The 26,537-nt window shown below is 44.3% G+C and overlaps 1 pseudogene; it reads right to left on the bottom strand.

The window, feature by feature from the left end:
- Positions 1-154: 154 nt before the first annotated feature.
- LOC101004953 lies at positions 155-26,537 on the bottom strand (annotated as a pseudogene).

The following is a 26,537-nucleotide window of genomic DNA, read 5'->3' on the forward strand; positions in this document are numbered from 1 at the left end:
GGGACTGCAAGTGTGCACCACCATGCCTGGCTAACTCTTTAATTTTTTGTAGAGACAGCGTTTTGCTATGTTGCCCACGTTGGTCTTCAACTCCTGGGTTTAAGAGATCCAACTACCTTGGCCTCCCAAAGGGCTGGAATTAAAGGGGTGAGCCACCATGCCCAGCCTCTTTGTGACCATTTTTAAAGTGTAAATGTAGAAACACCAAAAAAGGGGGGCTCTTACCTCATAATCTGATTTAAGAAACCTAAATCACACCCAGAGCCCTAGCTGCAAGGGAGTCTGAAATATGTATAATTTTTTTTCTTTAATCTTCCATCTTCTTCAATATAAGAAAGCATCCTAGGAAGAGATAAGATAGATATTGAATGTTAATCTGCCATGTGTATTCTAGTAGTTTTTGTGCAAGTATTATTAGCAGAGACAGAATTTCACCATGTTGACAAGGCTGGTTTTGAACTCCTGACCTCAAGTGATCCATCCACCTCAAGCCTCCCAGAAGGTTGGGAAAAAAGACGTGAGCTACCATGCCTGGCCAAAAAGTAGAAATTTGAAGGGCTAAAGATTATTGTTCATTATTTTGTCCAAGTAGTATTTTTATTATTTTTTCTGTTCCAGAAGCTTTTTATTATTGCTCCAAGTTTAAGAATTTTCAGTGATGGCAGAAAACCAACACTTTTAGACAACATCTTGCATAGCCCTGCTCAACTTCTGAATCTTGGTCTTGGCAGACATGTCAACATATTTCTTTCCAATGCACACAATCATTCCACCTATGATTGACAGATCAGTCTTACCCTCCAATTTCAATACTTGGCCTTGACTTAGGAATCTCCTGAAGAGATTTAGAATTAGAGAATTAGAATTCTCTAATTCAGAAAGTGTGGCTTCCTCTAAAGGAGATGCAGTGGCCACTGTGCAAGGTAGCTCTCCACGGTGGACACTCATCATGGTAGAAAAGGCAGAAATGACTCCTTGGGTATTGCTTCAGTGACCATGTTCAGCAAGCAAACTGATCAGGGTCGTGAGGGAAGAGAACGTCTCTGGCTGTGATGTCATTTAGGCTTTTCACTTTAACGGAACGCTTCACATAGGGATTCAAAATAGAGGCAACCACTTTGGGTTCCTTCAGGATTTGTGCTATTCTCAACAGCTCCTTTTCTACTTGCTCCAGCTTATTCTGTTTCGATGCAGCAGAATGAAGAGCCATGGCATAGAGACCTTCAATACTGTATACCTGAACTGAAGCCTCACAGGCTTGGCAATGGTCTGACCACAGATGTACTGAAGCATTGCACCTGCAGGGAGAGCCTAGACACTGCTGGAGGCCATCATCTCCCGGGCACCTTTTTACTATTTTTTAATTATAGAAGTAATATATAGCCTGGGTGTGGTGGCTCACACTTATAATCCCAGCACTTTGGGTGGCAGAGGTGGGAGGATTGCTTAAGCCCAGGGGTTCGAGACCAGCCTGGGCACCATAGCAAGATGCTGTCTCTATAAAAAATAGAAAAATTAAGGCCGGGTGTGGTGGCTCATGCCTGTAATCCCAGCACTTTGGGAGGCCAAGGTGGGTGGATCGCTTGAGGTCACGAGTTCAAAACCAGCTTGACCAATATGGTGAAACCCTATTTCTGCTAAAAATACAAAAATTAGCCAGGAGCGGTGGCATGCGTCTGTAGTCCTAGCTACTCGGGAGGCTGAGACAGGAGAATTGTTTGAACCTGGGAGGCAGAGGTTGCAGTGAGCCAAGATCGTGCCACTGCACTCCAGCCTAGGCGACAGAGTAAAACTCCATCTCAAACAAATGAACAAACAAACCAAATATTAAAATTATCCAGTCATGGTGGTGCATGTCTATAGTCTCAACTACTCAGGAGATTGAGGTGGAAGGATTGCTTGAGTCCATGAGGTCAGTACTGCAGTGAACTGTGATTGTGCCATTGCACTCCAGCCTGGGTGACAGAATGAGACCCTGTCTCAAAACAAAAACAACAATAACAAACAAAACAGAAAAGTAGTACATGGATATATTCTCTTTGTAGAAGACGAGAACAGAACAAATCTGTAGAATAAAAAATAAACATCCCGACCCACTCAGTTCCCACATTGCTTCCTAGCAGGAGTCACTGACAGCAGTTTACCAGCTATTGGTTCAATCTTTTGTCTGTGCCTGCATATGTATATAGAGGTATGTACACATATCTAAGAATTTTTTAAAACATAAATATGCTAATGCTAGTCCATAACTTTGCTTAGAAATCTTTCCATGTCAGGTCATAAAGATCTAATAGGGGTCAGGAAACTTTCTGCAAAGGGCCAGATAGTAAAGATTTTAGGCTTTGTGGACCACATATAGCAGCCGTCCCCAACCTTTTCAGTACCAGGGACTGGTTTCGTGAAAGACAATTTTTCCATGGATGAGGGTATGGGGGAGATGGTTTCAGGATGAAACAGTTCCACCTCAGATCATCAGGCATTAGATTTTCATAAGGAGTGCACAACCTGGATCCTTGCATGTGCAGTTCACAATAGAGTTTACACTCCTATGAGAATCTAATAGATCTGGCAGGAGACAGAGCTCAGGTGGTAATGCTCTCTTCGCCTGCCACTTGCCTCCTGCTATGCTACCTGGTTCCTAACAGGCCACTGATCTGATATACAGTCTCTGTGACATAGTCTTCTTCTTTTTGTTGCTATTTGTTTTTGTTTTTTTAAACAACCATTTAAAAATGTCAACAACATTCTTTTTTTTTTTGAGACGGAGTCTTGCTCTGTCCCCCGGGGGGAGTGCGGTGGCGTGATCTCAGCTCACTGCAAGCTCTTCCTCCTGGGTTCATGCCATTCTCCTGCCTCAGCCTCCCGAGTAGCTGTGACTACAGGCGCCCGCCACCACACCTGGCTAATTTTTTTGTATTTTTAGTAGAGACGGGGTTTTGCCATGTTAGCCAGGATGGTCTCGATCTTCTGACCTCGTGATCTGCCTGCCTCGGCCTCCCAAAGAGCTGGGATTACAGGCTTGAGCCACTGCGCCTGGACTTTTTTTTTTTTTTTTGAGATGGAGTCTTGCTCTGTCACCCAGGCTGGAGTGCAGTAGCATGACCTCGGCTCACTGCAATCTCCGCCTCCCAGGTTCCAGTGATCCTCCTTCCTCAGCCTCCCTAGTAGCTGGGACTACAGTTGCATGCCACCATGCCTGGCTCATTTTTGTATTTTTAGTAGAGACAGGGTTTCACCATATTGGCCAGGCTGGTCTCAAACTCCTGACCTCAGGTGATCCGCCCACCTTGGCCTCCTAAAGTGATGAGATTACAGGCATGAGCCACTGCTCCTGGCCCCACATTTTCTTTATTCATTCATCCTTCAATGGATATTTAGGTTGTTTCCATAGCCATCTTGGCTATTGTGAATAATGATGAAATGAACACAGGGGTACAGATATCTTTTTGGGATCCTGATTTCAATTCTTTTGGATATGTACCCACAAGTGAGATTGCTAGATCACATGATAGTTCTATTTTTAATTTTTTGAGGAAACTCCAAACTGTTTTCTACAGTGGCTGCATCATTTTGCATTCCTACCAACAGCGTGCAGGAGTTCCACATCCTTGTCAACACTTTCTGTCTTTTTCTTTTTGATAAGCGGGGGTTCTGGGCCAACTCTTTCTCCCCTGGGAAAAGCTGAGAACTGGACTTTTTTTATCCACAAACTCTGTGCTGTGTGAGGGGAAGGGCCAATGGCGCCTATCAGCCAGAGACTCCACCTCCATTCTCCCCTTGGTATCCAAACTGTAACCGATCATGAGACTTCCAGGACTGGCAAAATATAGCTAGTTTTTTGGGAAGTCCTCTCACAAGAGTTGAGGTGCTGGACACAAAGACCAACCTTTCCCCTCCTCTGGTGGAAGCTTGGGAGTGAGGGGATCTTCTCATGGTCATACGGCAAGGGGTTAGGGGCAGGGTCTCCGGTGAGAGAATGTCCCGAGTCTCCTTACTGGCTTCGGTGAGTCTGATGTAGCATTTTCTGGGGGTGCAGGAGCCTTTCAGGTAGTTTCTGATCTTCCGCAAAGGGAATTTGTCAATGAATTTTTGTTGAATCAGTATGTGGAGGGTAGGGGGAAGGATAATTCAGGTTTTTTTATACTGCCATGTTGCTGACATAACAACCTCTTATTAACATAACTACTTATTTTTTTGTGAGTCTAGAAAGTTGTTAATCCTTTTTGAACCTCATTTCTTTTAAAAATAACTCTATAAATTGGAGGTGGCAACACTGAGACTTTATTAGGTTACAGTAAGTATTAAATGAAATCATGTATGCATTTCGCGTGGATGTTACTGGCTCCTACTCCCAGTTGAGCAGAAGACTAGATCCATTTCATGGACTCACTAGGGGTGGCTTACATTTCCTTAACATCAAACTGGCTAATTAAAAGACGGCTTTAGCCATTTGCTCCCTCTCCTACTCTGGGCTATCTTCTCTGAGAGCCAACATTCCTGCCCAGCACTTTTTGTTTTTTGTTTTTTGTTTTTTGTTTTTTTTTTTGAGACAGGGCCTCACTCTGTTGCCCAGGCTGGAGTGCAGTGGTGCCATCTCGGCTCACTGTAACCTCTGCCTCCCGGGTTCAAGGGATTCTCCCGCCTTAACCTCCCGAGTAGCGGGAATTACAGGCACCCACCACCACACTTGGCTAATTTTTGTATTTTTAGTAGAGACGGGGTTTCACCATGTTGGCCAGGCTGGTCTCGAACTCCTGGCCTCAAGTGATCCTCCCACCTCGGCCTGCCAAAGCGCTGGGATTACAGGCATGAGCCACCATGTCCAGCTTCTGCCCAGCACTTCTAACCCTCCTCCAGCATCTATTTCCTCTTCTTCTTCAATGCCTGGGATATGGGCTCTATTCCAGGCACTCCTGCTGGTTCCTCCACTAGGATCTGAACCTTCCTCTCACCCATAAACAGGTACTTTCATAGGGTCAGAACAATGCTTTGGTCTGTGGTCTGTCTTGGGGGTTGGGGGGCTGCTGCCCTTCCACATCCCTGTTAGAGATATGATAGGAAAGCTGGGCTGCATGTGTACCAGCATCTTCCAGCATTGATATGTAGCCTTGCCCCTTACTGTTTAGAACCAGTTTCCTCTGCTCCTTCCTTCACTCTGAGGACTTTGTAATTGGACAAATGTTAATATCCCTACTTTTTTCCCCTTAGGATCAATTTTCTCTCAGGAGGCTCCTCATTGACTCATGCAAACAGATTTCTGGCAGGAACTGCTCCAAGGCCTTCCAGATGTTCACAGGCATGGATGAATCAGAGCAAAAATGGACAGATGCAACTGAAATGGAGGGTTCTGCTATGTAAGTAAAGCATCCAGCCTTTCACATTGGGAGTCACCACGAGTCCTAAGCTTGAGTTGAGTCATCTTTAATTGAGGTACACAGAGTAGGGCAGCTTTGAAGTCATTTACACCTGAAACTGGACCCCTACCCGGTGTCTTTCTTTCTATGTGACCTGGAGTTAGCTACTTAACTTTCTGAGTTTCAATTTACTCACAGTTAAAATAGTAATACTAATTTTCATTTTATGGTTTGTTGTGTGCATTATTAAATAATATTTAGAAAATATCTGGCAAGTACTAGGTTTGCTTTTTATTCTTTTTCCATTAAGCATCTCTTTTGTGACTTACTAAGGCTGAGTTTTATTTTATTATATTTCTATCATCCTTCTTTTCGTGTAGTCTTTTTCTTTCTCTTTTTTTTTCTTTTTTCTCTTTCTCTCCTCCTGCCTGCCTGCCTACCTTCCTTCTTTTTTTCTTTGCTGTGTTTTTAAAGCAGTAGACAAATATCAGAGAACAGGACCCCATCATTAGAACACTGACAAGTTTTTCTAGCAGAAACAACAATATTTTGTTCTAACAATTGTGTAGGCTTAATATATAAGTAACTTCACAATATCCTTAAAAAATTAAACACAGATTAGAGTGTTCTAAAATTATTTAAAAATTTAAAAATGTTAAAAATTGGCTGGGTGCGGTGGCTCACACCTGTAATCCCAGCACTTTGGGAGGCTGAGGCGGGTGGATCACCTGAGGTGGGGAGTTCGAGACCAGCCTGACCAATATGGAGAAACCCCGTCTCTACTAAAAATACAAAACTAGCCAGGTGTGGTGGTGCACGCCTGTAATCCCAGCTACTCGGGAGGTTGAGGCAGGAGAATCACTTGAACCTAGGAGGCAGAGGTTGCAGTGAGCCAAGATCATGCCATTGCACTCCAGCCTGGGCGACAAGAGCAAAACTGCATCTCAAAAAAAAAAAAAAAAAAAAGTTAAAAATCACACATAAGCTCACAACTTACAAGAACAAAGAACTTTTATATTTTATATTACTTACCATAAACCAATAGCAAATATCTATTTCTCAAAGGCACAAATTCTGCATAAAATTTAGCCATGCCTTCCCACACCTGTTACCCAAATACAATTCAATAAAATCAGTGACGCCAGGGTAGTGTGAAGCTTCAACTACAACTGGATATAAAATGAGCTTATCTAAGCTGTTGTTATGGTGCTAACTTTATAAAAAATGTATCTGAGAATGGACTTTCTCTTTCTACCTAATCTAAAAGGTAGGATGCTGGAGATAGTGAATTACCCCAAACCACAAATGGGAAACAGATGGCTTTTCAGCCAGGAACAGAACCAATTATTTATAACCTTCTCCTCGTCATCCTTTTTACAAACTAAACCTGGCAAATGGTTGGGAACATGAGCTCACAAGTCAGTAGGACAACAAAATATGCTGGTTATACTGTAGGCTAGTTTCTTCCGGAAAGAAGGCACCGTAGTGCAGGATGAAAATAGGGGTGATGAAAGCAACTTAAGGTTACTTTTGATTTTTAAAAATAGTAATTCTGGACTGGGTGCTGTGGCTCATGCTTGTAATCCCAGCACTTTTGGAGGCTGAGGGGGGTGGATCACCTGAGGTCAGGAGTTTGAGATCAGCCTGGCTAACGTGGTGAAACCCCGTTTCTACTAAAAATACCAAAAATTAGCCAGGCGTGGTGGCGTGTGCCTGTAATCCCAGCTACTTGGGAGGCTGAAGCAGGAGAATCGCTTGAACCTGGGAGGTGGAGGTTGCAGTGAGCCAAGATCGCACCATTGCACTCTGGCTTGGGCAACAAGAGTAAAACTCTATCTCAAAAAAAAAGTAATTCTGGCTGGGTGCAGTGGCTCATGCCTGTAATCCCAGCACTTTGGGAGGCTGAGGTGGGTGGATCACCTGAGATTAGTTTGAGACCAGCCTGACCAACATAGTGAAACCCCCCCTTAATAAAAATACAAAAAATAGCCGGGCGTGGTGGCGGGCGCCTGTAATCCCAGCTACTCAGGAGGCTGAGGCGGGAGAATTGCTTGAATCCGGGAGGCAGAGGTTGCAGTGAGCCAAGCCATTGCACTCCAACCTGGGTGACGGAGCAAGACTGTCTCAAATTTAAAAAAAAAAAAAAAGTAATACCACCAGAGTTATTGAATGAAAGGTTTCCAAGTGTTCTAATATTAATTCTGAAGTGTCAACATCATGTTTTTAGAAGGATGTTATTGAATCACAACATATTGTCACTTGAAGGCACCTCTAATCTCAGTTTACAACTAAGAAAGTGTGATGTACTTGTTGGGCAAACACAGTGGGCAATGGACCAGCCAGTGGGGACACCCCAATGAATCCTGAGTTACAATTCTAAATACTACCTCATTTGTACACACTGGGAACTGGGAAAAATGTCAGGTTACAAGCAAAATATATTTGCATAGATCTTTACATTTTTCACTGTGCTATTCTCAACAACACTGTCGATTACTATCCTCTTTGAAAGCCATGTCTAACTCAGACCAGCAAAGAAATCTCTTTAATTCTTAAAACCAGTAATGTCGGTGTTGTTGATCTACATGTAGGATTTCAGAATTTAACCAGGCCAGATAGTACAACTGTGTTCAACTCAACTAGGACCAGGAAGTTCCCAAGTGGGCTTTACATTGAATGGAGTTTTAAAATTCCACAGAGGCCCACCAGTGGATTAAGTATGTATTCTTGGAACACCAAAAAACAGGAGGCCTTGTTGGTATCACTGGCAATCCCTAGATGACAAAGTTTCAAGTAAGGTGAAATGAAGACAGGGTCTTGCTCTGCCACCAGGCTAGAGTGCGGTAGTGTGACCTTGGCTCACTGCAGCTTTGAATTCTTGGACTCAGGCGATCCCCTTGCCTCAGCCTCTTGAGTAGCTTGGATTACAGGCACATGCCGCCGTGCCCCGCTATGTTTCTACAGAGAGAGGGTCTCACTATGTTGCCCAGGCTGGTCTTAAGCTCCCGGCCCAAAGCCATCATCCTGCTTTGGCCTCCCAAAGCACTGGGATTACAGGTATGAGCCACAGTGCCTGGCCCAAGAAAGTAATGTGTTTTATAAAGTTTAGCGCATAAGGAATTCAATAAGGAGAGGTCATAGTCCTCCCTCAGGTATCATGTAGAAGCAAAGCAGAGCTCATATGTACTTAAAATGTCATCCAGGGTCACTGTCTGAAGTGCTAATTTTATGTTTCTTTTTACACAAAAAAAGAAAAAAAAGTTAATCTTCCAACTCAACGAGTCAGTCACCTAGTATAATAACTGAATGAGTTGGGTATAGTTCCTCCATTTCAAATGGTTTACATAATTGGATATAATAGAGAGCAATATTCAGCAAAAGGTGATCACTATAAACATGTGAAATATCATTATGAATGTGCTTGAGGAACATTGGGGGTGGGTCAGGGCATGGGATAAAGGTGGAGTTAATCTAAAAAAGAAGAGACTTCATTGAGAAGGAGTTTGAAAGGAGATAGGCAATCTGGCAGCTTAAAAAGATGGAGAATCCAAGCCATGTGTAATATATATGTGCCTGCTTGAATTTTCATTAGGACCAAGTTGTCCCTAATGGCATGAAAAATAATAAAATACAAAGTTGGATGAAAGTTAGATTATTGAACCCAGAAGAAAGTGCTTATAGCTATGATATCCTTAATTTTTTTATGAAACTTTCTCTTTAATAGTTTATAATGATAAACCTCTAGTTGAGTGGAAAAATCTGGCACTGGAGAATTTTACTTATATAACTGAGAGTTGACAGGGCTTTAAAAAAAAATTAGCTTGTGCCATGTAAAAGTGCTGGTATTTGATCTTGACCATTTTTGACCTAACAAACTGGCAGTGTTTTATGCTTTGACATAAAACATGGATTAATAATTTCATAAAAATAGTTATATATACCAGGTGCGATGGCATGCCTGTAAGCTCAGCACTTTGTGAGGCCAAAGCAGGAGGATTGCTCACATCCAGAAGTCCGAGACCAGCCTGGACAATATAGCAAGACCTTGTCTCTCCAAAAAATCAGAACCTGTCCAGGTGTGGTGGTGTGTGCCTGTAGTCCTAGCTACTTGGGAGGCTAAAGTGGGAGGATCACTTGAGCCCAGAAGGTTGAGGCTACAGTGAGCTGTGATTGTGCCACTGCCCTCAGCCTGGACGACAGAGTGAGAGACCCTGTCTCAAAAAAATAAAAAAATAACTCAAGAAGCGCTATATATATTTATATATATAATATTTGACTTATTACATGCAATTTGTCTTATTTCATATTTTATTTCCATACATAATATAATTCAATATATGTAACATTAAAACCCTACTAAACATATCATCATTTTGATGACTGAGAAATCACTTCCTTCTTCTTCACTAGACATTCATTGAGCACCTATTATGTTTTCAGCACTCTGTTCCTTGCTGAGATACAAGGATGAGTAAAATATATTTCTTGCCCTTGACTTTCTCAGTTTAGTAAGGGAGATGAACACCTTAACAGATCATTACTCAGAGAGACTGTGTGTATAGGGGTTAAGAAGGAAGACCCTGAGGTCAGACAGACCTAGATGTTTAGTCTGGTCTTCACCACTTTTGCTAAGTGCCAAAGCTCTCTTAGCCTTGTGGAAATAATAACAGTACCTCCCAGGATTCTTGTGAGAGTTAAATATGGCAATGCACGTGAAGTTGCTTAGCATTGTACTGTACTTCACAAGTACTCAGGAAATGCTGAGTATTACTGTATGTGTTAAATGCGACCTTATATAATTAGATGTGGTTGGTACTTGCTTCCTTTGAGTGGAGTTAGGTCAACTGGTTTTAAGGATAAACAACATATGACAATGACAATGGTTTATAGTGAACTATAGTGAACTCCTTATAGTAGTTTAGAGAAAAATCTCATCATCTTTTCCTGGAAATGAAACCTGTTATCAATCAGAAGTGCTGGTCTAAGGAAGTAAGGAAGTGGCTGAACAGGATTGTAATCCCAGCACTTTGGGAGGCCGAGGCGGGTGAATCACGAGGTCAGGAGATCGAGACCATCCTGGCTAACATAGTGAAACCCCGTCTCTACTAAAAATACAAAAAAATTAGCTAGGCTTGGTGGCAGGCAGGTGGCGGCTGCCTGTAGTCCCAGCTACTCAGGAGGGTGGGGCAGGAGAATGGCGTGAACCTGGCAGGAGGAGCTTGGAGCTTGCAGTGAGCTGAGATCTTGCCACTGCACTCCAGCCTGGGTGACAGAGCGAGACTCTGTCTCAAAAAAAAAAAAAAAAAAAAGAGGAACTGAAACAGGAATTGATTTGATGATAATTAAGAACTTAAATTCTCTTCTCCAGTTCACGTTTGTCTTCTCAGACAAAACAGTTATTGCCAAGATGCCCAGGCACATGAATGCCCTTATCAAAACCTACTGAATAGTCTTTCCTTCAGTAAATACTCTTGAGCCCTACAGTTTGCCAGGCACTGTGCTAGGCTCTGGGAGCGTGAAGGTAAGCAAAACCACAGGCTGGTGGCGGAGACAGACATTCTTGAAATAAGCCTCCACATACATAATCATAGTTGCTCTAAGTGAGGAGCTTAGAGTAGGGGCCCTGATTTAGGCTGGGGCATAGGTTTGTGGAGGCAGGGAAGAGTTCTTTTAGGGAAGTAACGTCTAAAAGTACCACTTACCCTTTAGAAGAGCTGGCGATTTTCTCTCTTTTTTTGTTTTTTGAGACAGAGTCTTGCTCTGTCACCCAGGTTAGAGTGCAATGGCGCAATCTTGGCTCAGTGCAATCTCCACCTCCCAGGTTCAAGTCATTCTCATGCCTCAGCTTCCCGAGTAGGTGGGATTACAGGTGCCTGTCATCACGCCTGGCTAATTTTTGTATTTTTTAGTAGAGGCGGGGTTTCACTATCTTGGCCAGGCTGATCTCGAACTCTTGACCTCATGATCCACCCCTACCTTGGCCTCCCAAAGTGTTGGGATTACAGGCGTGAGCCACTGTGCCTGGCTGATTTTCTCTTTAGTTCCAAAACTGCCAGCAAGTTCAGGAGATAAAAGCTTAGTCAAATAAATTTTTGGTTACCATATGGAAAATGTCATGTTGATATAGATTATTTATTCTATCACCCAACTATATTGATAACATTAAACATGGCCTTTCTATCTGTCATTCTGCCCCAATGGAACTTTCATTTCATTAATGTTATACAAAGTAAAATCATCTACCTCTGGAATGATTTTATCATTATTAACACACATATACACGTAGGCTTAATTATGGTTCTTTATGAGCACTAAAGAAGCTGGGAAAATTTGAGAAGACAGTAGAATGAAATGGTTCTTCCTTTCTTGTCTGGGAGGAGCTCCTTGCTCTGGAATGATACTTCGTGTATAAATACAGTGTTTCTCCGTGGTCTTCCTTTTGGATTTTTGGAGGTTGATGAAAAGGGCTGAATTTCAGCACACACTGAAAACAGCTTATCTTGTAGGAGGGATTATAATATCCCAAACATTGTATACAAGTGGCATTTTGAGATTTCCTCAGAAATGTATTACAAACGCAGAGAGGAAAAAAATGATTGTAGCAAGTATTCAGCCATTTTGTCCTTTTATTCAAATATTTACAGGAATAGTCACACTTATTTTTTTCAGCCTTAAATAAGCAAAGCTTGATTTTTTAAAAGAGGCTGTCTTTTAGGTGTTGCAAGTGGAATCTGCTCGTATTGATTGGGTTGCTCTTCAGTAATTTCCTTCAGCGTGCACGTATCTTCCTTTTTATGTTTTTCTCAAGCAATCAGTAAATAACGTATTTATCAAACTTAAGAGAGTGTCTAAACATAATTTCTTTGGAAAAGCTGGGTTTCTTTCTTGCTGAGGTATATAGCTGATGAGTTCTTTAGCCAGTTGGATTATAGCAGCTCAGTGAGATCATAGCAAGTAACCTGGTTATGTTGCACTGATATTTATCACAGGAAATGAACTCATCTCCACAAATTATTTGCTGCAAAATAAATTAACTCCTTTAGTAGAAGATTATCACAGGATCAGCACGTCCCACTTGTCAAGGAAGGAATATGAGCACAGTGTAGCTTTACTGTAACAGCAGGAAACCATTATTTTGTTGTTCACAGTAGTCTCACATAAATCTAAAATAATATCATCAAATGAACTCTCTGATTGGAGTCATTGATCACTAAATTATTAGAAGTCCAAGAAATTGCTAAGTTTCACCGGGCATGGTGGCTTATGCCTGTAATCCCAGCACTTTGGGAGGGCGAGGTGGGCGGATCACCTGAGGTTGGAAGTTCAAGACCAGCCTGACCAACATGGAGAAATCCTGTCTCTACTAAAAATACAAAATTAGCTGGGTGTAACCCCAGCTACTCAGGAGGCTGAGGCAGGAGAATTGCTTGACCCTGGGAGGTGGAGGTTGCGGTGAGCCGAGATCGTGCCATTGTACTCCAGCCTGGGCAACAAGTTGGAAACTCTGTCTCAAAAAAAAAAAAAAGAAAAAAGAAAAAAAGAAAAAGAAATTGCCAAGTTTCAACAAAGTCATAGTCATGTTAGTTGTGTGAAATATTTCATAATACATTCTAATAAAAGGATTATTCCTGTAAGGTTATAACAACGATATTGTGCACTTTTACTATTGCATAGCTTTTCCTATGAGCCCGACACTATGTTAGGCACTTACATGCATTATTTTGTGTCCTTTGTACAGCAAACCTAGAATGGTTTACTCATGGGTTTCTTCCCCAGATCACAGATAAAGAATAGAGAACTGATTGTGCTAAAAAAATTTTCTGGTGCCTATGATCAGTGTATTATATTTGGTATCTACGTTGGGCTGAGAATAAAAAAATAGAAACTAGAAGGACACTAGAAATAGAGGGAAGATAGGGAATTGGAGGGGACCAGAGCTAGAAAAGGAAATTATAGTAATAGATTATGCCAGAGACTGTGTATATGATGAGACAAACAACATTTCTTTTTCTTTCCTTTTTTTTTTTTTTTTTTTTTTTTGAGACAGAGCCTTGCTCCGTGGCTCAGGCTGGAGTGCAGTGGTACAATCTGGGCTCACTGCAAACTCTGCCTCCCTGATTCAAGCAATTCTCATGCTTCAACCTCCCAAGTAGCTGGGATTATAGGTGTGTGCCATCATGCCTGGCTAATGTTTGTATTTGTAGTAGAGTCGGGGTTTTGCCCTGTTGGCCAGGCTGGTCTTGAACACCTGACCTCAAATGATCTGCCTGCTTTGGCCTTGAAAAGTGCTGGGATTACAGGTGTGAGTCATCGTGCCTGGCCACAACTTTTTTTCTATACTTTCACGGTATTCTTAATATTTCTGCCACAGGATTCAGGAGTTTTTCCCACAGCAAGCAATTTTCCAGTTCTCTATGGACATCAAGTAGTGTCCTGTGAATCAACTTAATTCTGACTCTTTCTCTATCTGGTGACAGTACAGACACCACAGGTCAAGGGCTCAGTCAAGACTGCCCCAATTTCACATGCCGGGTTGTAACCTGTTCTTACAGCCAACAGGAATCCAGGGTTCCTATGACTGCCTCTCACATTCGTTAATTTGCTAGACCAGCTTGGAGAACTCAGGAAAATAGTTAACTCCCTATATTTGCAGTTTATTACAAAGGCTAGAACTCAGGGGCAGCCAGATGGGAGTGATGCACAGGACAAGCTACATAGGAAAGTGCACAGCTTCTATGCTGTCTCTAGGTGGGATTTTTTTTTTTTTTTTTTTTTTTTTTGAGATAGGGTCTTGCTCAGTCGCCCAGGCTGGAGTGCAGTGGTGCAATCACTGTTCACTGAAACCTCGACATCCCTGGCTCAAGCAATCTCCCCACCTTAGTGTCCTAAGTAGCTGGGACTACAGGCCACACTGCCACGCCCAGTTAATTTTGGACTTTGTAGAGATGAAGTCTTGCCATGTTGCCCAGGTGAGTCTGAAACTCCTGGGTTCAAGTGATCTTCCTGCCTCAGCCTCCCAAAGTGTTGGGGTTACAGGCATGGGCCACCCTGCCCGACGGGTTTTTCTTTTCTTTTCTTTTCTTATGAGACAGGGTCACCCAGGCTGGAGTGCAGTGGTGCAATCATAGCTCGCTGTAACCTCGAACTCTTGGGCTGGAGAGATCCTCCTGCCTCATCCTGTTGAGTTGTTAGTCTTAAAGGCATCCACCACCATGCCTAGCTAATTTTTTGGTTTTTTGTTTTTTTGTAGAGACAGGGTCTTGTTTTGTTGCCCATGCTGGTCTCAAACTCCTGGGCTCGAACGATCCTCCCACTCGGCCTCTTGGAAGTGCTGGGATTTCAGGCAGGAGCCACCGAGCACAGCCTGCGGCCTGGATGTCTATGTGAGACAGTAGGTGGCACTCTAAGCGTCTCCGAACGTTTCTCGGCACTCTATTGTGTGCCGTACCTTGTGCTGCACTCTACTCACGTTTGATTCTTTGTAGTACACTATGCCTCACGCCTCATCTTGGAATCATTTACTGTACCATACGCCTCAGTCTTTTTGTCTTGGAATCTTTTTTGTTTGTTTGTTTTGTTTTTTTGAGACGGAGTTTCGCTGTTGTTGCCTGGGTTGGAGTGCAATGGCGCGATCTCGGCTCACTGCAACCTCTGCCTCCCGGGTTCAAGCGATTCTTCTGCCTCAGCCTTCCGCGTAGCTGAGATTACAGGCGCATGCCACTACGTCCAGCTAATTTTTTATTTTTAGTAGAGACGGGGTTTCATCATATTGGTCAGGCTGGTCTCAAACCCCTGACCTCAGGTGATCCGCCCGCCTCGGCCTCCCAAAGTGCTGGAATTACAGGCGTGAGCCACAGCACCCGGCCGGTCTTGGGATCTTTAGTAGTGCCGGATGCCCTAGGTTTTCATCTTGGGATTATTTGGGGGCCATACGCCCCAGTCATTTTGTCTTGGAATCATTTGGGAGACTGTATGCTCCCGTCTTTTTTTTTTTTTTTTTTTTTTGAGATGGAGTCTCACTCTGTCCCCAAGCTGGAGTGCAGTGGCTTGATCTCGGCTCGCTGCAACCTCCGCCTCCCTGGTTCAAGCGATTCTCCTGCCTCAGCCTCCCAAGTCGCTGGGATTACAGGCATGCGCCACTATGCCCAGCCAAATTTTGTATTTTTAGTAGAGATGGGGCTTCACCATGTTGGCTAGGATGGTCTCCATCTTCTGACCTCGTGATCTGCCCGCCTCAGCCTCCCAAAGTGCTGGGATTACAGGCGTGAGTGAGCCACTGCGCCCGCCCGACTGTCCCGGTCTGTTCGTTTTGCAATTGTTTGCAGTGCCGTACTCCCTGATCTTTTCGTCTTGAAATTCTCTGGGGAACTGTATACCCAATCTTTTCATCTTGGAATCCTGTAGCGGACCGTATTGCCCTAGTGTTTTTGTCTTGGCATTGTTTGCAGTGCTGTACACCCCAATCTTTCCGTCTTGAAAACCTTTGGGATATTGTACCCTTGGTCTTTTCGTCTTAGAATTCTTTGCGGGATGGTACGCACCCGTTTTTCATCTTGGAATCTTTTGGGAGACCGTATGCCCCAGTCTTTTTGTTGTGGGATTATTTGGGATACGGTATTCACCAGTCTTTCCATCTTGGAATGTTCTGGGAGATTGTATGCTCCAGTTTTTACGGCTTGGAATCGCTTGCAATGCCCTATGCCCTAGTCATTTCACCTTGGAATATTTTGGGGTGTCATATGCCCCAGTCTTTTGTTTTGGAGTCATTTGCAGTGTTGTATGCGCTAGTATTTTTATCTTGGAATTCTTTGGTGGACTGTACACGCCAGTGTTTTCATCATGAAATCTTTTGGGAGACGCTACGTTCCAGTCTTTTCATCTTGGAATCTTTTGCGGTGCCACAGCTCCAGACTTTTTGTCTTGGAATTTTTGGGGGCAGCTTAAGCCCCAGTCTTTTCATTTTGGAATTCTTTGGCGGACTGTATTCACCAGTTTTTTCATCTTGGAATCTTTTATGAGATCGTACATCCCAATCTTTTTGTCTTGGAATCGTTTGCAGTGCTGTCTGCCCCAATCTTTTCATCTTGGAACTCTTTGGGGGGACTATACACCCCAGTCTTTTAATCTAGGAATCTTTTGGGAGTCCGTATGCCCCAATCTTTTTGTCTTAGAATTCTTTGTGGCATTATACACCCCAGTCTTTTCATCTTGGAATCTTTTGGGAGACTGTATGCCCCACTCTTTTTGTCTTTGAATCATTGCAGTGTCATATTCCCCAGTCTTTTAATTTTGGAATCGTTTGCAGAGCTGTATTTCCTGATTATTTTTCTCTTGGAATTATTTGGGGGACTATATGCCCCAGTCTTTTCATCTTGGAATTTTTCAGGGAACCATATACTCCAGTCTTTTTATCTTGGAATCATTTGCATTGCTTTATTCCCTACACTTTTTTTTTTTTTTTTTTTTTTGAGACAGAGTCTTGCTCTGTCGCCCAGGCTGGAGTACAGTGGCGTGATCTCGGCTCACTACAACCTCTGCCTCCCAGGTTCAAGCGATTCTCCTGCCTTAGCCTCCCAAGTAGCTGTGACTACAGGCACCTGCCACCATGCCCGGCTAATTTTTTGTATTTTTAGTAGAGATGGAGTTTCACCGTGTTAGCCAGGATGGTCTCCATCTCCTGACCTCATGATCCGCCTGCCTCGGTCTCCTAAAGTGCTGGATTACAGGCGTGAGCCACCGTGCCCAGCCATTCCCTGGTCTTTTTGCCTTGGAATCATTTGTAGTGTCATACACCCCAGTTCTTTCATCTTGGAATTCTTTGGGGGACCGTGTGCCCCAGTGTTTCCATCTTGGAGTCACTTGCAGGGCTGTACTCTTCAAATCTTTGGGGACACCGTATGCCCCAGTCTCTCCCATCTTGGAATCTTTTCGGAGACCCTATGCCCAGTCTTTTTGTCTTGGACTCATTTGCAGGGCTATATGCCCCAGTCTTTTCATCCTGGAATCTTTTTTTTTTTTTTTTTTTTTTTTGAGACAGAGTCTGGCGCTATGTCACCCAGGCTGGAGTGCAGTGGCGCGATCTCGGCTCACTGCAAGCTCCGCCTCCCAGGTTCACACCATTCTCCTGCCTCAGCCTCCGAGTAGCTAGGACTACAGGCGCCCGCCACCACGCCCGGCTAGTTTTTTTTTTGTATTTTTAGTAGAGACGGGGTTTCACCGTGTTAGCCAGGATGGTCTCGATCTCCTGACCTCGTGATCCACCCGTCTCAGCCTCCCAAAGTGCTGGGATTACAGGCTTGAGCAGTCTCAGTCTCATCCTGGAATCTTTTAAGAGATCGCATGCCCCAACCTTTCCATCCTGGGATCATTTGCAGTGCTGTCTGTGATCTTTTTGTGTCGTAATAGTTCGCGGTGTCATCTTGGAATTATCTTGTCATCTTGGAAGTGTCTTTTCATCTTGGAATTATTTCAGGGACTATAAGTCCCAGTTATCTGTCTTGGAATTGTTTTCGGGGATGGATGCCCCAGTCTTTTCATTTTGGGGTCTTTGGAGAACCATATGCCCCAGTGTTACTGTTTTAGCATTCTTTGCAGTACCGTGCACCGCAGTCTTTTCATCTTAGAATCCTTTGGGGTACCATACTCCCGGTTCATCTTGGAATTATTTGGGAGACCGTATGCCACAGTTTTTTTCAGTGTACCACAGTTTTAAACATTTATGTTCACCTATTGAGAGACATCTTGGTTACTTCCAGTTGCCCCAGTTTTTTTGTCTTGGAATTCTTTGGAGGTACTGTATTTCCTCTTTTTGTCTTGGAATCATACACCCCAGTCTTCTCATCTTACAATTCTCTGGGGGTACAATATGCTCCAGTCTTTTCATCTTGGGATTCTTTCAGTGAACGCAGGTCCCAGTTTTTTTGTCTTGGAATTCTTTATGGGACCACACACCCCAGTCTTCCTGTCTTGGAAAGGTTCGCGCCACTCTATTGCATGCAATCCCGCCGGCGGCACTCTACAGGGCTTGGAGCCGCCTGCGCTACGGTATGCAGCACTCTCCACGGTAGCTCCCTGGGGACTCAGCTTTTCCAGTTCCCCATCTTTAGGCTGCAACATCATGGCAATGTCCAATAAAAAACAACGCAAGCAGTAGCCATCATGCTGCCAACACTGGCAGTGCCCTCTTGGGCAGTGGCCACTCTGCTGAGCGCATTACTAAGCCCAGAGCACTCTATGGACTCATCATCTCCATCTGGTGTTCACATATCCTGCTTGCTGCTCCAGTTGTCCCCAAAATATGCCCCAGACTTGTTTTGAGCAGGTATAGTAAGATGCACAGACACACAAATGATTGCCAACGAACAAGTCACAGTTTATTATACTCACAGTCCCCAAGACACGGGAGGGGGTCACTCCACACAGGGCCACACAGGGAAGTGAAAAAGCAGAATGAGCAGGCGTAGAGAGAGGGAAAGCACTGGCAGACTATTATGGATTTCTCAGGAAGGAATGGGCAAAGGAAGGTAAGCAAATGGCGCAAATTTAGGATTGGATAGTTTGCATTGTTTCAGCAGATTCTGCGCTATAGGGTGCATTGCCAATTGTGTAAAAACTGGTTTTGGAGAGTCTGAGTATCTCTTAGTAAATCATGAATTTTAGGGTCTGATGCTCTTTCAGCAAATTGCTGCTTCTTCAAGATAGTGAACTGTAGCTTGGAGCCCACAGTGAAGGCCCTAGAAACGAGTCTGCCCGTTGTTCTCCCTCTTCTTTCTTTTCAAGATTTTAAAACTTGTAGCAATAAACACATAACATTAAATTTACCATATTTACCATTTTAAACGTATAGTTCAGTAATATTAAGTATATTCACATTATTATGCAACAAATCCCTGGAACTTTTTCTTCTTGCAAATCTAAAAGTCTATAATCGGTAAACACTAATTCTCCTTCCCTCTTTCTGGCCTTTGGTAACCTCTTCCTACTGTTTCTGTGATTTTGACTACCTTATTTAGTCTTTCTTTTCTTTCTTTTTCTTTTTTTTTCTTTTCTTTTTTTTTTTCAGACAGGGTCTCACTCTGTTACACAGGCTGGAGTGCACATGCCGTGTTGTGATCACAGCTCACTGAACCTCGAACTTCCTGGCTCAAGTGATCCTCCTACATCAGCTTCCCGAGTAGCTGGGACTACAGGCACTCACCACCACACCCTGCTAATTTTTAAATCTTTTATAGAGACAGAGTTTCCCTATGGCTGGTCTCAAACTCCTGACCTCAAGGGATCCTCCCTCATGGCTGGGATTACTGGCGTGAGCCACTGTGCCGGGGGCGGTTTTTTTTGTTTTTTTTTTTAGAGACTGGGTCTCACTCTGTCGCCCAGGCTGGAATGCAGTGGTGGGATCACAGCTCATTGTAGGCTCCACCTCCTTGGGCTCAATCAATCCTACCATCTCAGCCTTTTAAATAGCTGGGATTACAGGTGTGCGCCACAACACCTAGCGATTTACTCCTTTAGATCGTTCATCGGAGTCCTTTTGTGACTGGCTCATTTTTTTTTTAAGGACCCTACATACTGTTTTCCATAATGGCTATATTATTTTACATTCCTACCAACAGCTTCCAAGGGTCCCAACTTCTCCATTTTCTGGCCAACACTTGTTATTTTTGTTTCTTTTTTCTTTAATAGTGGGGATGTTATGGGCTGTGTTGAGGATCAGTACACAAACATTCGCATTTGAATACAATTCTTAACATACTAGAATGAAAATCTCAAAAGCCATGTCGTTGTGATCTTTTCTAAAATGATTCCAGTGACTTCCCAGCTTCAAAGCTGGGAGCAAATTTTCCTTAAGAGCTGTTAATTTACAATGTAATATAATATAAATTACATGCTCAAATTTTCAATCTTTCACGGCATATTAACAAAGTTCTTACGAAAATTGGACTGCCATAACCAAAGATGTTACAGAGTGCACATAATCCTTTTCTTTCTTTCTTTCTTTCTTTTTTTCTTTCTTTCTTTCTTTCTTTCTTTCTTTTTTTTTTTTTTTTTTTTTTTTTTTTTTTTTTTTTTTTTTTAGACAGAATCTCAATCTGTACCCAGGCTGGAGTGCAATGGCACGATCTCGGCTCACTGCAACCTCTGCCTCCCAGGTTCAAGCAATTCTCCTGCCTCAGCCTCTCGAGTAGCTGGGATTACAGGTGAGTGACACCGTGCCTGGTTAGTTTTTGTATTTTCAGTACAGACGGGGTTTCACTATGTTGGCCAGGCTGGTCTTGAACTCCTGACCTCAAGTGATCCTCCTGCTTCCCAAAGTGCTGGGATTACATGCGTGAGCTACCATACCCCGGTCAAGTGCACACAATTCTGACAGGGAGAGTAAAGATTAAGGAGTGGTTTTCTTTTCTTTCTTTTTGTTTTTCTTTTTTTTTAGACACAGGATCTTGCTTCGTCAGCCGGACTGGAAGACATTGGTGCGATCACAGCTCACTGCAGCTTTGAACTCCTGGGCTCAAGCGATCCTCTCAGCTGCCAGAGTAGCTGGGACTACAAGCGTGAGCCACCACGCCCACCCGACACCGCCCCCCTCCCACCAACCCCTTTTGAAAGTAAAATATTTAGAATGGCTTTTATTTCTAGGCAACTACCATTTATCCCCCCTCTGTCTTTCAATGTTCACCTGACGAGCTCCTGGTGGTAGCGGATAGCTCTGACAGTGACAGAAATAAGGTAAGGTCCCAAACTAGTGACCCCAGGCCTGGGTGGTATTTCATCTTTGGTGGTGCCATTGGTTTCCTGTTGTGAGATTATTCCTGCTGTTGGGGTTAGGACACTTAGGCCAGGGGCAAGGGACTGAGGGGGTGTGGTATGCGGTGTAGTGGGGGGTGGGGGGTGGAGGGTGGGAGGGGTGAGGGAAGACTCCTTCCTTTGCTACGGGTGTTACTTTCCTCATTCACTTTAGCATTTAGCCCCACCTTGGGCGGAGATAGTAATCTCGCAATTGTTCCGTGCACATCAGCTTTCCTTGGCTCGAGGCAGGGAGGACCTGGTCTTTAATCTGTCTTGTCTTTAACCTTAGTCAATCAGGAGCCGCTATGTGGTCAATTCTTGTTAGACCAGAGGCGCCTGGTCGAATGACTCTCTTTGGGAAGACTTGGGTTGATAATGGCAACCTCATACTTTAGGGTGGACACTGCAAACAACAGGCAGCAGAGGGCTTTATGCAGCTTGCATAGCAGCAGCACACCCCTCCAGCAAGCAGTTCTGCTTCCCCACATGGTGCTAGCCACGGGGGAGAGCCACAGCAAGCTACACACGGGTCAAAGGCATTTTGTGGTGCCCCTCATGCTTGTGACTACACACCCTGCTTGCTGCGCCAGTTGTGTTTTTCTCTAATTTGATCTTTCCTCTAATTTGCTCCCAAGACAGAGACTAGCTATGAAGTCTAGCTTGTACTGAAGGGGCTGCCCCGAAGGGGATGTTTATATTGTATTTTTCACAGAATACTTCTTTACCCTGACCTAATGCCTGATTGTCCAGCCTGTATCCGGGTGTCCCTGTCACAGGAAACTTGTTTTCATGGGCAGATGCCCTTGTGGCTCTTGTCTGACCTGTGTCCAGTTTATTCCAACGAAGCCGGAATACTCTCTCTGAGGGCCCTGACTGGCAGAAGGGTTCGCTTCCAGTGTTTAGCTCAGGTGACACACAGCGGAGGTAACACAATGAAACACGTGAAATAGCAAAAGCAGTGTGTCACTGACAGATCCCAGAGAGAAGAGGACAACATGCCTTGTGGGGCCAGCGGGAAGCGGGGAGCCATCTGGGACATGCACGCTCAGGCAGCGGGTGGGGAGCAAGCAAGAGTGTGCAGGGGAACTGTGGGCCAAGCCTTTGGAGGGGTCCAGGGCGTCACCCAAGCGGGTTTCCCGCGGGGAGTACTTTTTTTTTTTTTTAAATCAGGTTTGGCTCCTGTTGCCCAGGCTGGAGTGCAGGGGTGTGATCTCGGCTTACTGCAACCTCTGTCTCCCCATTTTAAGCGATTCTCCTGCCTCGGTCTCCCGAGTAGCTGAGATTACAGGTGGCCTACCACCATGCCTGGCTAATTTTTTTGTATTTTTAGTAGAGGTAGGGTTTCACCATGTTGGCCAGGCTGGTCTCGAACACCTTGACCTTAGGTGATCCACCTACCTCGGTCTCCCAAAGTGCTGGAATTACAGGCGTGAGCAACCGCGCCCAGGCCCCGTGGGGGGTTTAGAGCAAGTAGGCATGAATTCCGCGGGGGCACGCATGCTGTGACTGGGAGGGGGACACTGTGGCATACCTGTGCAGTCCATGCAGGGTGTGGGGGCCAGTGGGTGAGTCTAGTAGGTTGTGCCTAGCTGTCCTCTAGGTAGGTGGTCACCAGGAGGTGGTGTATAAAGTAGATTGCTGGATCATGTACCTTGAGGAACAGAGAGGAGGCAGAGAGTTGAGAACTGGAAATGGTGTCAAGGGTGACTAAGCTCTGCTTCTGGTACGAGAAAGTCCAATTTATATTCAAAGTGGATGCCAGGTAACATAAAATTATAAGAATTCCCTACAGCTTTGTATTACAGGATATAAAACTACCCTCTCCGCCTATGGTTTGTTAACTTGACACCCACAACAGTAAAGTGCTCCCATAATCTATATCCCACAGTTTTCTGGTTGTATAAAAAATAAACAGCAAATGATTTTGCCTTTTTTTTTAAAAAAAAGCACTTAGTTGGGAAGCGGAGGCGGGTAGATCACGAGATCAGGCGATCAAGACCATCCTCACTAACACAGTGAAACCCCATCTCTACTAAAAAACAAAAAAATAAAAATTAGCTGGGGAATGGTGGCACACGCTTGTAGTCCCAGAGGCAGGAGAATCGCTTGAACCTGGGAGGCAGAGGTTCCAGTGGTTGTGCCACTGCACTCCAGCCTGGGCGACAAAGCAAGACTCTGTCTCAAATAAATAAATAAATAAATAAATAAATAAATAAATAAATAAATATAAAAAGCACTTAGGCCAGGCGTAGTGACTCAAGCCTGTAATCCCAGCATTTTAGGAGGCTGAGGTAGGAGTATTGCTTGAGCCCAGGAGTTCAAGACCAGCCTGAGCAACATGGCAAAAACCTGTTTCTACAAAAAACAAAAAAAATTAGCCGGGCACAGTAGCGCATGCCTGTAGTCACAGCTCTTCAGGACCCGGAGGCAGAAGGATTCCTTGAGCCCAGGAGGTCAAGGCTGCAGCGAGCCGTGTTCTTGCCACTGCACTCTAGCCTGAGTGGCAGAGCAAAACCCTGTTTCAAAAACAAACAAAAAAAGCTTTTACATTTTAAAAATCATATTTCTTCCTTCTTAAAAACATTTCCAGGCTGGATGTGGTGGCTCATGCCTTTAATCTCAGCATGTTGGGAGGCCGAGATGGGAGGATTGCTTGAGGTCAGGAGTTTGAGACCAGCCCAGGCAATGTAGTGAGACCCATCTCTTTAAAAATCAAAAATCAAAATAAATAAATAGCCGGGCATGGTGACTCGTGCCTGCACTCCCAGCTACTTGGGAGGCTGAGGTGGGAAGAGTGCTTGAGCCCAGGAATTAAGGCTGCCGTGAGCTATGATCATGCCGTTGCACCCCAATCTGGGTGACAGCAAAACCCTATCTCGAAAAAAAAAATGCAGAGCTACTTGTATGTTTACAAATACAGTATTTGATACAAATATTTCTCAGAATTGCACAGGAAGGAAGACAGGGACCACTGATAAAACAAGGGTGTAGGATATTAACCAGACTTGGCTTCTTTCTCTCCTGCTTCAGCCGAGGCTGGCCTCTCCTTATTTTCAGTTTCGCCATTTTCTGCCGGAAAATCTTTACTTTCTGGTGTAGCTACTTTGGCCTGTTTGTCTTATACTCCCGTTTCCCTTTTCTTTGCATTTTTTTGTTTGTTTGTTTGAAGATTTATCCTTTCCTGTTGCCTGTTTCGGATTTGTTTTCACTTTTGTACGGGCAGGTTTAGCTGATAACCTCACCAGTCTTCGACGCTTCCTTCACTGCCCTTTCAGTTGTGCGGACCTTCCTCTTGGGCATCTTGGCAGCAGGGAGGGCGCCTGAGGGTACTGGTGCCTGCAGGCTTTGAGCACGGGGAGCCTTCTTGAAGCAGGGCTGCCTGGCCACTTGGAAAAAGGTAGGGAGAAATCCATGTGGAAGAAGGTAGGGAGTAATCAGAAAGTCCAAGGTGGGACGTGAAATTAGAAAGCACTTGAGAGCCTGTTTGGAGGTTCTAACAGGGGAGTGCAGCTACTCATATACCCTCCATCAAAGAGCGATCCTCCTCTATCAGAGTGGGAGCTCACAGCTCCGACTTTGACAGAGCTCACAGCTTCAGGAGGGAGGGGACACCTGGCTAATCAGACAGATGAAAAAACAAAGAGCTCTTAAGTTTCTCAAAAGCATCTTTGGATGGGGGATCCTAGGCGACCAGGTGGGCATATGGGGCAAGGCAGTTACAGAGAGATCCTGCAGTTTCTGACCCCAAAATCCCCTCTATTGTCTTTTTGTTTCTGGCAGAGTAAACTGTTGAACAGTAGAAGCCCAGTCTGTGGAGATAGTTTTTCCTGTGGCTGAGATATCATGACCCAGACACTGAATGCAGAACTTTGTCTTTAGCCACCTGGTGGCCCTGTATTCCTAATGCCTTAGGTGTTCAGAAGAGCACTGTCATAACGGGCAGGACATAGAAATCATCCACATATTGAAATAAAGTGAAGTTTCCTGCGTATTTTAAGTCCCTTAAATAGGACCCTCAGTAAATCCTTGGGGCATAACTGTCCAGATATATCGTTGTCCAGATATATTGTTGATTGTGAAAAAAAAACAAATACTGAGAATCTTTATGAAAAAGGATGCTGAAAAAATCTGAACACAAACTGATGACAGGTGAAATATTAGATGTTGGAAGGGACCACAGCCAGTCTAGTATTAGGTTTGGGCATCAGGGGAAATCTGGGTTGGACAATTTTATTGATAGCTCTCAGATCTTGGACTGGCTGAAAATCCTCTTCCGTTTGGCTTTGTAGTGGCCATAATGGGAGTGTTGCCTAGACTAGAAGTGGGGATTAGCTTTTCTTTGTCTATTAAATCTTGGGTTATTGGGTGGAGCCCTTCAAGTCCTCATGGTTTTAAATGATTTGGGGTAGTCTAGGGAGGAGTGTGGGAAGATCTGTTTCCACCTTAAGGAATTCTGCAGGCCATGTACCAGTGGGGTTTGTCGCCCACAAAGCAAGGATTTTGTCTAACAGTTGATGTAAATCCTTAGTAGAACAGTGCTAGGTTGAAGGGGGAAGAGGAACTCAGAGAAGTCAGACAAAGCCATTAGGGGACAGACATGGGGGGGCAGGAGTTTGAGAGGGGTCCCTTGCGGGCACAGTGAATTTTGATACTCCAATTCCTGAAAAGATGCCTTTTTAACAGATTTACAGGGGTGAGAGAATTGAGAAAAAAAGTTGTGCTGAGCTTTAAGAGGCCCCCCAAAAACATTAAGAGGTTGAGAAAGGCAAATCGTGAGACAAATGATCAAAACCTGCCGCTGAAAAAGTCTAGTAATGCTGAGGAAGGAGCACAGGAACCAGAGTGGTGGGTGGTGTTAAGGGTAGATGATTGTGCAGTCTAGATATTGGTATCAATAAGAAACGTGGTCCGGGCACGGTGGCTCACATCTGTAATCCCAGCACTTTGGGAAGCTGAGGCGGGCGGATCACAAGGTCAGGAGTTCAAGATCGGCCTGGCCAACATGATGAAACTCCGTCTCTGCTAAAAGTACAAAAATTAGCTGGGTGTGGTGGCACGCGACTGTAGTCCCAGCTACTCGGGAGGCTGAGGCAGGAGAATTGCTTGAACCCAGGAGGCGGAGGTTGCAGTGAGCCGAGATCACGCCACTGCACTCCAGTCTGGGCAACAGAATGAGACTCTGTCTCATAAATAAATAAATAAAAGAAACATTTTTTCAGTTGAAAGTGCTGGACATTTACTTCCTCGGAGGGGAGTCAGTGATTTTCTACGAGAAGGGCCCTGAAAGTTTTCCCTCCTCTTGAGAGCTGGGCAATTCTGGACCCAGTGTTCTTTTTCTTTACAGTATTGACACACTTCTAGATCACTGAGAACCCATGATTTTGGAGCTTGCTCCAT

This window comes from Papio anubis, chromosome 10 (genome assembly GCF_008728515.1).
Source record: "Papio anubis isolate 15944 chromosome 10, Panubis1.0, whole genome shotgun sequence".
Classification (NCBI taxonomy): Eukaryota; Metazoa; Chordata; class Mammalia; order Primates; family Cercopithecidae; genus Papio; species Papio anubis.